This window comes from Oryctolagus cuniculus, chromosome 7 (genome assembly GCF_051225735.1).
Source record: "Oryctolagus cuniculus isolate XC-2025 breed Fujian yellow rabbit chromosome 7, ASM5122573v1, whole genome shotgun sequence".
Taxonomy (NCBI): Eukaryota; Metazoa; Chordata; class Mammalia; order Lagomorpha; family Leporidae; genus Oryctolagus; species Oryctolagus cuniculus.
The window spans coordinates 27,507,613-27,519,654 of NC_142873.1; the positions used below are offsets into that span (position 1 = coordinate 27,507,613).

General features: G+C 43.1%; 1 pseudogene; it reads right to left on the reverse strand.

Moving 5' to 3' along the window:
- Positions 1 to 1,126: 1,126 nt before the first annotated feature.
- On the reverse strand, positions 1,127 to 1,652 carry LOC100344487 (ras-related protein Rap-1b-like; annotated as a pseudogene).
- Between the last annotated feature and the right edge of the window lie 10,390 nt (positions 1,653 to 12,042).

Consider the following 12,042-nt stretch of genomic DNA (forward strand, 5'->3'; position numbering starts at 1 on the left):
TTTCATGCATGTACAATATTGGTGGATGAAGAATGTCTCTTAGCAGGGGCCTGCATTGTGGTGTAGTGGGTAAAGCTGACACCTGTGACACTGGCATCCCATATGGGTACTAGTTCGAGTCCTGGCTGCTCCACTTCTGATCCAGCTCCTGGCTTCTGCAGCCATCTGGGGGGCAAACCAGCTGATGGACAATCTCTCTCTCTCTCTCTCTCTCTCTCTCTCTCTCTCTCTCTGTAGTTCTGCTTTCAAATAAATAAATATCTACCCCCAGGTATCCTAAGTGGTACTTTTTTCTGCTTTTTAATTTAATTTTTAATTAGTTTTTAAGCAATTCAATGTGATTTGTAGATAGAATTCTAAGAACATAATACTTATTCTCTCCCTCCCTCCCTCCCTCCCTCCTTTCCTCTCTCCTTCCCTTCTTCCTTCCTTTCTTTTTTTTTTAAGTTTTTGAGTTAACTTATTTTAAATTACATTACAGTGAAAAGAGTTAATACTTCACCAAATAATATTTTTTAGCAGTAATAATGGAAGTAGCCTCTGCTTTTACCAGCTACATATTCCAGGGCTGTTATATGTTAGTAAAAATGTCTCTTGTGATACTGGCAAGTGATTAGAATGTGCAAACTGATGTAGAAGCTTTCATCTGCCTCTTCAAGAGTACCAGAAAGTCCATTTAAGCTGTTGCTAGGTTTAATGCTGGCACTATTGAATTGGGTGACAGTTCTTCAGACCTGGTTCACAGCTACAGCACATTTAGTATGTTAAAACATCCGACATCTGGAGCCAGCGCCGTGGCTCAATAGGCTAATCCTCCACCTTGTGGCGCCGGCACACCGGGTTCTAGTCCCGGTTGGGGCGCCGGATTCTGTCCCGGTTGCCCCTCTTCCAGGCCAGCTCTCTGCTATGGCCAGGGAGTGCAGTGGAGGATGGCCCAGGTGCCTGGGCCCTGCACCCCATGGGAGACCAGGAAAAGCACCTGGATCCTGGCTCCTGCCATCGGATCAGCGCGGTGCGCCAGCTGCAGCGGCGGCCATTGGAGGGTGAACCAACGGCAAAGGAAGACCTTTCTCTCTCTGTCTCTCTCTCTCACTGTCCACTCTGCCTGTCAAAAAAAAAAAAAAAATTAAAACATCTGACATTATGACTTTCCACAGGCCTTCCTAGGCACTGGGGTTTTTCTGTTCATTTTCTGTACTAGGTCAGAAAGATCTCAACATTTATTTTTGATTTTCAGAAGATTCTAAGAATGCAAAGATGGTCCATCATCTTGCCAGACGTTGACCTCGTTCCTTTCCTACAACTCTTTTATCTTCCACACTTACTAGCAACCAGAATCATGGGAACACCATCAGTGTCTTTAACTCTATGAATGTGTTCTCTGAGATCTTGTAAAATGTGAAACATGGACTGTGCAGTGATGGAATGCAAAGCCTTGACCATTTTTCATGCACAAATCCCTCATTACTGTAAGTTGTTCCCATTCCTGCAGTATCCAAGATTTCAAGCATACCCTGTTGTCCATCTGCTTCTCCTTGCTGTCTGTAAGAATCTTCCATCGTAAGATATTTTTCAACAAAAATTCTTGAAACAGTCAAGGCAGACTGTCCAACATCTCCTGAGCTGAGAACGACTAGTTTATGTTCATGCATGATGCAAACTTGTCCAAACTTAGTACCTCTCACACTGTCACTGGATCCTCACAGCCAGTGTCACCCTCGGCTCCCTCCTGGTTACTGCCCCTGTGCCTTGGTAGTCCTGCTGCTGCCACTGCTCAAGCTGTTTTTTTATTTTTATTTATTTTTTTATTTTTTGACAGGCAGAGTGGACAGTGAGAGAGAGAGACAGAGAGAAAGGTCTTCCTTTGCTGTTGGTTCACCCTCCAATGGCCGCCACGGCCAGCGTGCTGTGGCCGGCGCACCGCGCTGATCTGATGACAGGAGCCAGGTGCTTCTCCTGGTCTCCCATGGGGTGCAGGGCCCAAGCACTTAGGCCATCCTCCATTGCACTCCCTGGCCACAGCAGAGAGCTGGCCTGGAAGAGGGGCAACCGGGACAGAATCCAGCACCCTGACCGGGACTAGAACCCAGTGTGCCGGAGCTGCAAGGCGGAGGATTAGCCTAGTGAGCCGCGGCGCGGGCCTCAGGCTGGTTTATATGCCTGCTCTGGGCCTCCCTGTGATTCTTTATCCCTCTGCACCTACTCCCCAGAAACACAATGTCCAGAAGGCACTAAGAACCTTGATCAGCCCAGTTCGCACAATCATTTTTGCAAATATGTGATGTTGGCTTTGAACTGCAGACTGAGCACCCTCCCTTCAGGAGGTAATTTTACCCCCTGGTATTTTCTAGGCACTAATATGAAAAGGCTTCTTAGCACCCTGCAGATTTCTTCACTTCCTTCAACCTCACTATTGCCTATTCCCAGACATTTTAGCTGCCCCCATCTAGGTTTTGGAGTTTATTGATTAAATCTCCTTACCTAGTCTCATTAGAAATGTAATGTTTTATTATGTGTTTGTGTGATAGAATATGTGTGTTTTGATTTTTATCCACAGTTCCTGGCTCACAATTCCCATCCAAGGCTTGCCATTGAAATGCAGGCCTGAGCGCCCTCCTCAATGCAGAGGGTCCTGTCCCATACCCTCCAGGAAGGAATGCTGAAGAATCTGAACAGACAGGCCTTTCTGGGTTTCCCTGCCTGGTCTGTTAGCAATCATGGCTCTGCAATGAAGTCTCCATCAAAGCTCAAGGTTCAGAGAGCTTCTGGATAGCTGAACATGTGGCACTCCTTCCCCCAGACCTTGCCCTAAGCATCTTTTCATCTGTACCCTTTGTAATATTCTTTATAAAAACAAGTAAATGTGTTTCCTTGAGTTTTGTAAGCCACTCAAGCAAATACATTGAACCAAAAGAGGGAGTTGTGGAAACCCTGACTTATAGCCAGTTGGTCAGAGTGCAGATAACTACTGGGATGGTTTTTTTTTTTTTTTAACATTAATTTTATTTGAAAGGCAGAGTTAGAAAGAAAGAGAGAGAGAGATCTTCCATCCACTGGTCCACTCCCTAAATGGCTGTGATGGCCAGGGCTGGGCCACGCTGCAGCCAGGAGCTTCATCCTGGTCTCCCATGCAGGTGTAGGGACCCATGGATTTGGGCGTGTTAGCAGGGAGCTGGATCTGAAGAGAAGCAGCCAGGACTGGAACCTGCGCACATATGGGATGCCGATGTTGCAGGTGGTGACTTACCCCAATATGCCACAGCGCCAGCCCCACTACTGACATCTTAAGTGGGTGAGGGGCAGTCTGTGTGATGAGTATATAGAAGAGAAAACTTAATTTTTTCTTCCATTATTCAGAATTCAATTTTTAATATAAAAGCTATCATTTCAACCATGTTGAAGGGTACAGTGTAAATGATATTGCCTCCATTCATACTCATGTACACCCATCCCCACTCACTCCATGATTTTTTTGAACTGAAACTCTGCAACCATTAAACACCATTACTCCAGTCCTTCATGCCCTAGCTGCTGGTAACCACCATTTTTCTTTCTTTTTTTCTTTTTTTTTAAACAGGAAAGAAGAAGAGAGAAAGTATTTTTTAAAATTTATTTGACAGGTAGAGTTATAGACAGTGAGAGAGAGAGACAGAGCGAAAAGGTCTTCCTTCCGTTGGTTCACTCCCCAAATGGCCGCTACGGCTGGCGCTGCGCCATACTGAAGCCAGGATCCAGGTGCTTCTTCCTGGTCTCTCACATTGGTGCAGGGGCCCAAGCACTTGGGCCATCCTCCACTGCCCTCCTGGGCCACAGCAGAGAGCTGGACTGAAGGAGGAGTAACCGGGACTAAAATCCGGGGCCCATATGGGATGCCGGCGCCGCAGGTGGAGGATTAACGAAGTGAGCCACGAACGAAGTGAGCCACGGCTCTGGCCCCTACTTTCTGTTTCTATGAATCCGACTTGTCTAGGTACCTAATATACGTGGAATTGCACAATGCTTGTCCTTTAGCATCTGGGTTTTTTCATTTAGCATAATGTATTCTAAATTTATCCATGCTTGAGCACATGTCGGAATTTCATTACTTGTTAAGCTGAATAATATTCTGTTGTACATAGATACCACATTTTGTATAGCCCTTCCTTGGGTGCTGGATACTTAGGTTGTTTCCACGTTTTCGCTCTTGTGGATAATGCTGCTGTGAGCATTGGTGTACAAATGATGTATTTGTCTTTGTGCTTCACTGATGATCTCCTCGCTGCTTTGCATGCTTTTGCAGAGGCTCAGGATGCTGATTTGGCTCAGCCATGCTTATTTGGGTCATTCTTTAGAGGCTGGATTTTAAAATAAATATTCCAGATGATTCTTATGATCAGGCCTGTTTGAAAAGCACTCTGTACCAGTTCCATCTGAGTGAAATCAGATCCAAAGAACATCCTGGATAGTCTCTGAGAAGAGAAGAAGCACTCAGAAGTTTGGGTAAGGTTGGGGGTTGGGGAAAAAAGAGGTTTGGTACTTACGAGCAGGTTCGACACCTCAGAACCACTTGTCCTGTTAACCATCCTCTGTCAGAGCTGCTCTCGCTTCTGTGAATCACAGTACAGGGGGAGGGGAGAGAATAGATGGGCTAAAACTGTCTAATTCCCTTTCCGGGCTGACTGCATCTTAGGAAAATCCCCGTTTGGCTCTGCTTTCAAGAATGACAAGCTTAGCTCAGCATTTCTGCACATCTGCTGATGCTCATATTTTAAACCAGGCTGGGGCAGGGCTGGGGGGAAGGGGGTTGTGTCAATCCATGTCAGACTATTTATTGGCTCTTGGTTGTAACATAATAATTTAACACCTTGTAAAGTTTTCTAGGAGTCATCAGCTGGTTTAAACTCACCTCTTGTGCATGTCTTAGATTTGTATCGGGGGAATAATGTGAGAACTCCAAGGAATAACTTTTATGACAGAAGCAAGTTGTGGCCATGGGAATATCTTTGAGGCAATTCATTAGTGGACTGCTTCTCAATCTCCATAAAGCAAAGCTGCTGTGAGTCAGGGAAAAGCAGCATGGGATTTTATGGCAGGCAGTGAACCTTCCAGAAGGAAAGTTGCTTAGTTGCTGGCACACTTTCATTCATTCAGCAAATATTGAGCTCCTACTATGCTCTAGACACAAGGATAAAGCAGAGAAAAAAAAAACAAAAATGTCCCTAGGGTTGTTGAACCTTGTGTTGATATCAGATAATAAATGAGTGAGCAAATACACTTTCATCCAAAAGAGTACAAAGCACCAAGTAGATTTAAGTAATTGCAATTGGCCCTCCATATCCTTGGACCCTGCATCCATGGGTTCAACCAATCATGGGATGAAAACATTAGACAAACATTGCATCTGAACTGAACAAAGTCACCACCATTTATCCCTTATCACTGTTCTCTATATAATACAACAATTATTTACATAGCATTTGCATTGTATTCAAGTATTATATGGAATTCAGGGGTGATTTAAAGTACACAGGAATATGTGTATGGGTTAAATGCAAATGCTGTCCTATAAGGGACTTGAGCATCTATAGGTTTTGGTATCTTGGCGGGACCTGGAAGTAATCCCACATGGATAGGATCACTGTACTTACCAGTGATTGCTTAAATTCACTGTAAAATTTCTTAAGGTTGTCAGGGCCAATGATTGTTATCTATAAAATTATGTGAAACACAATTATGTTGCAAAGTAAGGTCTACCTTTTTCTTAAAGACAGAGAAATGAGAAAATATAGACAGAAAACTAACAATTTCAGGTAACAGTATGATTAAATGCAAGCTGGTTAATAAAGAATTCTAGATGCCATGACTTTTTGTCTAAGAGCCGAGGTTTTGGGATGTGCAATGTGCCAAGCCACCCCCTTGGGATGCCTGCATCCTATGTGGGGGTGCCAGGGATAAAATTCCACCTTTACTTCCCATCCAGCTTCCTGCTAATACTCCTGGGAAGCAGCAGAATATTGCCCAAGTACTTGGGTTCCTGGCAACCTAGTGGAAGAGTTGGATGGAGTTCCTAGCTCCTGGCTTTAGCCTGGTCCAACCTTGGCTGTTGCAGGCATTTCGGAAGTTAACCAGCAGATGGAAGATCTCTCTCTCTCTGTCTCGCCACTTTTTCTGTCACTCTACCTTTCAAATAAATATTTTTTTTAAAAAAGTGAACATTAAATAAAAACCCAAGGTTTTGCCTGGTTTCAGGGTCTGACAATTTGCAAGATTTTGCACCCCCAAACAAGTTTCAAACTTCACCCACAATTTCTTAAATTGGCTCATCCACTTTTTCACTTTCCTCAGTGTTTCATTCTGTAGAAGGGTGTGGGAGGTGAGAGCAGGAGGAGGATGTTATTATGTGCTCCCTGTGGGCTGTTTGTATGTAAAATTGGCATGCTGAAATTGTTAGGATGGAGCATGTCTCTAACTGGGAAACCAGTGGTTTTTCTTTTTTCATTGTTTAGGAAAATGTAGAAAGATTTCCGGATATTAGAAGTCTTAATTTTCCATACTGTTCAATGGAAAACCATGATGCTGCTCTTGTATATGACAAACGCCTTTAGTAGTAAAAACTTGATCACTCTTGCTGTATCTGAACAGACTAATGGTTTATAAGAATTTCACTTTTGTTGGACACTAATAAGGTGCAATGTTCCCAAAATATTTATTGAAAGAATGGCAGCCAGCGCCGTGGCTCACTAGGCTAATCCTTCGCCTTGCGGCGCCGGCACAATGGGTTCTAGTCCCGGCCAGGGCGCTGGATTCTGTCCCGGTTGCCCCTCTTCCAGGCCAGCTCTCTGCTGTGGCCCGGGAGTGCAGTGGAGGATGGCCCAAGTGCTTGGGCCCTGCACCCCATGGGAGACCAGGAGAAGCACCTGGCTCCTGCCTTCGGATCAGCGCAGTGAGCCGGCCGCGGTGGCCATTGGAGGGTGAACCAACGGCAAAAGGAAGACCTTTCGTCTCTCTCTCACTGTCCACTCTGCTTATCCCAAAAAAAAAAAAAAAAAAAAGAAGAAGAAGAAAGAAAGAAAGAAAGGCTAACTGAAGAACAGAGGACACTGCGCTCAACTTTACAGAAGAGAAACATACGAAATCAAGAATCAGAGTTTGAAGAAAAATCATTCATTTGGTTGAAACCATCATTGAGTGTCAACTAGTCATATACCAATGACTTTTTCCCTAAATAATGTGTAAACATTGCCATAAAACTTGATAAATTTTTGGAGTTGTGTGCAATTGTGTGAATGACTTGCAACTTACTTCTTTTCTAAATGGGGCAAATGATGTGAAATATTAATATATTTGAAGAGGCATGAAGAAAAATTTAGAAAATAGGAACCTAGATTAAAATTTCATACAATTATGAGATAGACTTGATTTCTGTGGCATTCAGATTTATGTCTGACAAAAAGAATTGCATTTTTCCTGTCAAAGAATGTATAAATAAGAGAAAAATACACCCATCAGTCTGTCAACTATTGCCTAGTGAGTGTGTTGCTACCTGTTTATATAGTAAGATCCAGAGGGAATATAGAAATAACTGCACTCAAGTTCTGTATCCCTACTGGACTGAAGCAATTATCCTTGAAACTTTTTTATTTTAAGGGAACTGACTCCTAAACAGTTATTACTTCTCAGACTTGTTTATAAGGGCTTTTTTTTTTCCTCTGTGGGAAGATATTTAATTTCTGAGTAAAATTTAAAAGAAGTTGAAAGGGAAAAGAAACCTTTACACAGGCTAAAATCTGTTAATTGTATAGGTGGTTAAAATAAAGCTTAAAGTGTTCACTTCCAATGTTCCTTTTAAAATATGTTTTAAAACAAAATGGCTCACACAATTTTCTTTTTGATGTATTGTAACTATTGCTGAGCACTTAACCGATCAAAATTAACTTTTGTTTGTTTAGTTGATAGAATTTTTTTTTTTTAAGATTCATCTGTTTGTTTGAAAGGCAGAGTTACAGATAGGCAAAGGCAGAGAGAGAGGCCTTCCATCCTCTGCTTCACTCCCTAGATGGCCACAACGGCTGGAGCTGGGCAGATCCGAAGACAGGAGCCAGGAGCTTCCTCCAGGTCTCCCACATGGGTGCAAGGGCCCAAGTACTTGGGCCACCTTCCACCGCCTTCCCAGGCCACGGCAGGGAGCTGGATCAGAAAAGGAGCAGCCATGACTTGAACCAGCACCATATGGGATGCCAGCAATGCAGGTGGCAGCTTTACCCGCTACAGCACAGTGCCAGCCCCGCTAGCATTCATTTTTTAGGGCATTATTTTTCTCTCCTTTGAGTCTTCTCATAACACATTGCTTGAATATGTGACCAGTTCTCTTTTCCATTATTTTATAATTACATGAGACTATTAGCTAAAGAAGAGATTTCTTCATTCCTCATCCCCATTCGCATTTCACCTACTTCTCTCAAAGGAACCCGCCGTATGCTTGAAAATATATTGCTTAGTTTTCTTCAAATGTACATTGATAGCATGTTTTTGATTTCATTTTGTTTCTTAGATTTTTTCCACTTGACACTCTGCCTATAATGACTAGTCATATAGCTGAATAGCTATCTTGGTTATTAATTTTCACTGCTACCCAATTTTCTACTGACTGCATGTATCACATGTGACAGAGTTTTATCCTTGACTATGAGCTCCCAGATTGCTTCCATTTCCTGGATACTACAAACATCTGAGATGCACATCCTCCTACATAGTTCCTTAAAGACCTGTTTCCCTGGGGTATATTCCTGGGAGTGGAATTGGGGGGACATATTTGTTTGCATAAATACTGTCGTACCTTGGTATCTGTGGGTGAATTGTTCCAAGATATTAACATCACCTTTATATAAGATGGCATAACATTTGCATATAACCTACACAGTCCTCCCATACACTTGTAATACTGAATATGTACAATGTAAATGCTAGGTAAAGAGTCATTTTACTATATTGCTGGGTGTACTGGTAGCTCATTTTCCAGGATGTCTTCATCAGTTTAGTTCCAGAAAAATAAACTTTGACAATATGTTCCTGATATTACAATTTGAATTTCTGTGAACTGGTGTCTCATTATTATTTTGATTTGCATTTTTTGATTACCATAGAGGCTGAGCATTTTTTTTATTTATTTTTTTGACAGGCAGAGTGGACAGTGAGAGAGACAGAGAGAAAGGTCTTCCTTTGCCGTTGGTTCACCCTCCAGTGGCTGCCGCGGCCAGTGCGCTGCGGCCGGCGCACCATGCTGATCGGATGGCAGGAGCCAGGTGCTTCTCCTGGTCTCCCATGGGGTGCAGGGCCCAAGCACCTGGGCCATCCTCCACTGCACTCCCGGGCCACAGCAGAGGGCTGGCCTGGAAGAGAGGCAACCGGGACAGAATCCGGCGCCCCGACCGGGACTAGAACCTGGTGTGCTGGTGCTGAAAGGCGGAGGATTAGCCTAGTGAGCCGCTGCGCCGGCCCAAGGCTGAGCATTTTTTTCATGGGTTAGTTAGACATTCAGATTTTTCCTTCTGTGATTTTATCCTCTGTCTAGTTTTTTGGTGGATTTCCTACCTTTTACTTATTGATTCACAGAAATTCTCTGTCTATTCTGTTAGGACTTCCTGAATATTAGAGGTAGAAAATATTCATTCTTCTAGTTGTCACTCATCTATTTGCTTTGTCTATGATGCCTTTCTTTGGAAAAAAAAAAAAGATCAGATCCAGCATTGTTGTGCAACCTGTAAAGCCACTGCCTGCAACATAGGCATCTCATATGGGTACCGGTTTGAGTCCCAGCTGCTCCACTTCTGATCCAGCTCTCTACTAATGGCCTGGGAAAAGCAGTGGAAGATGGCCCGAGTGTTTGGGCTCCTGCCACCAATGAGAGAGACCTGGAAGAAGCTCCTGGCTCCTGACTTCAGCTTGGACTGGACCAGCACTGACCATTGTGGCCATCTGGGGAGTGAACCAGCAAATGGAAGATCTCTCTCTCTTCCTCTCTCTAACTCTAACTTTAAAAGAAACAAATCTTATTTAACAAATCTTGTTTGTAATCAGGGTTGAGGAACTTTGTTTCTGCTGAAGGCCATTTCCTAAATGATTTACAAATCATTTTCGCGCCGTACAAATAATCAACTTAAAAATTAGCTTTCTATAGATTTACTGAACTTTGAGTCCCACCCACGGTTGCCTTGGCAGAGCCAGATCAGATGACTCCGTGGCCCTATACAGCGTGCAGGCAAGATGTTCTCCACCTCTAAATCCATGCATTTCCCTTGGTGGTGGATTTTTATAACACCCTTATTAACACCTCTGTTTCAACATCACAGGGCTATTCCTCTGCACCCTCCTTATCTTCACTGGTTTCTACTTCAGATTCAAGTAGCTAACCTATTACAGTTGACATTTTAGCATACGGTAGAAGCTAGGTTGGGGTTTTCTCCCTGTACCTGCTTTCCTAACATCATTGCTAGTCAATGCAGCTTTTCTGCATAGGTTAGAGAGGCACCTCTGCCACATGTGAAGTTTCTATATACACCTGAGGCTGTTTTGGGGCTCCGTATTTTGTTCCATTGATGTATTTGCTTCTGTTCTGGTATCAAATTATTTCCTTTACTGTGGCTTTGTAGTTTGTCTTAACACCTGGAAGTGAAAGTTCTATATATTTGTTGTTCTCTCCCCCTGCCGTCCATATTACCTTAGCTATTGGTGTCTTAGCTAGTCTTCTCACATTTTGGAATCATTTGTCACTTTCCTCTTAAAATCCTGGTGGAATTTTCACAGAAAGTGTTTATGAATGTATGTTATTTTTAGAACAAACTACAGATTTCTATTGGCAAGCTATTTAATGTGAAGATGGTATATCTATCCTTTATGTCTTTGTTAGATATGTTAGATTTTTAGGATTCCTGAGTATGGAAAGTATCAGGCATATAATGAAAGATACGTCTATAAAGCTAAAGTGAATATTTAGAAACTTTTTGCATATCTGATAATAGAGGAGTGGTTAAATAAGTAACAAATAGGTTGTTACATGATTAATAGAAAATTATATCCTTTAATTCATACCTTCAAAAAACCATTAATGACATGAGAAACTTTTATTGTTGCCTCATTAGTTGGTGAAGTTGCAGGGATTTAAAGTCTTTTTTTAAAGGATTTTATTTATTTGAGAGGTAGAGTTACAGACAGAGAGAGGGGAGATAGAAAAGTCTTTCATCTGCTGGTTTACTCCCCAAAGGGCCACAATGGCTGGAGCTGGTCTGATCCAAAGCCAGGAGGCAGGAGCTTCTTTCTGGTCTCCCACATGGGTGCAGGGGCCCCAAGCACTTGGGCCGCCTTCTACTGCTTTCCCAGGTCATTAGCAGGGAGCAGGATCAGAAGTGGAGCAGCCAGGACTCGAACCAGCACCCATTTGGGATGCTGGAACTGCAGGTAGAGGCTTAGCCTACTGTGCCACAGCATTGACCCCTAGTCTTTTTAAAAATAATTTTTGGATATGTTCCAAACTTTCTAAAGTGAACATGCTTTATTTTTATAATTGCCTTTTTTCTTTAACAAAGTTATTGGAAGCAGTAAGTTTTATATCTTCCATCTGTCTCTGTACAGGAACATTGGACAAATGGTTTCTGACTCATCTGATGAGTTCATCAAGCAATGCATGGTAACTCATATGTAAATCTCCTGGTTTGACTCACGGCCTCCTCCGTCTGCTGGGACTCACAGTTCGTTAGGCCACCTGACTCAACTAGGCGTGAGTCAATGTAATTTCACACACTGACTTTCTCATATAACAAATATTTAATGATCTGCTGCCATGTGCAAAGCACTCTGCTAAATCCATTAAAGACAAAAGGAATGAGTTAGGGGCTGGTGCTGTGGCATAGCAGGTAAAACCACTGCCTGCAGTGCTGGCATCCCATATTGGCACTGGTTCCAGTCCCAGCTGCTCCATTTCCAATCCAGCTCCCTGCTAATGCGACTAGGAAAGCAGTGGGAGATGGTCCAAGTCCCTGGGCCCCTGCACCTATGTGGGAGACCAGG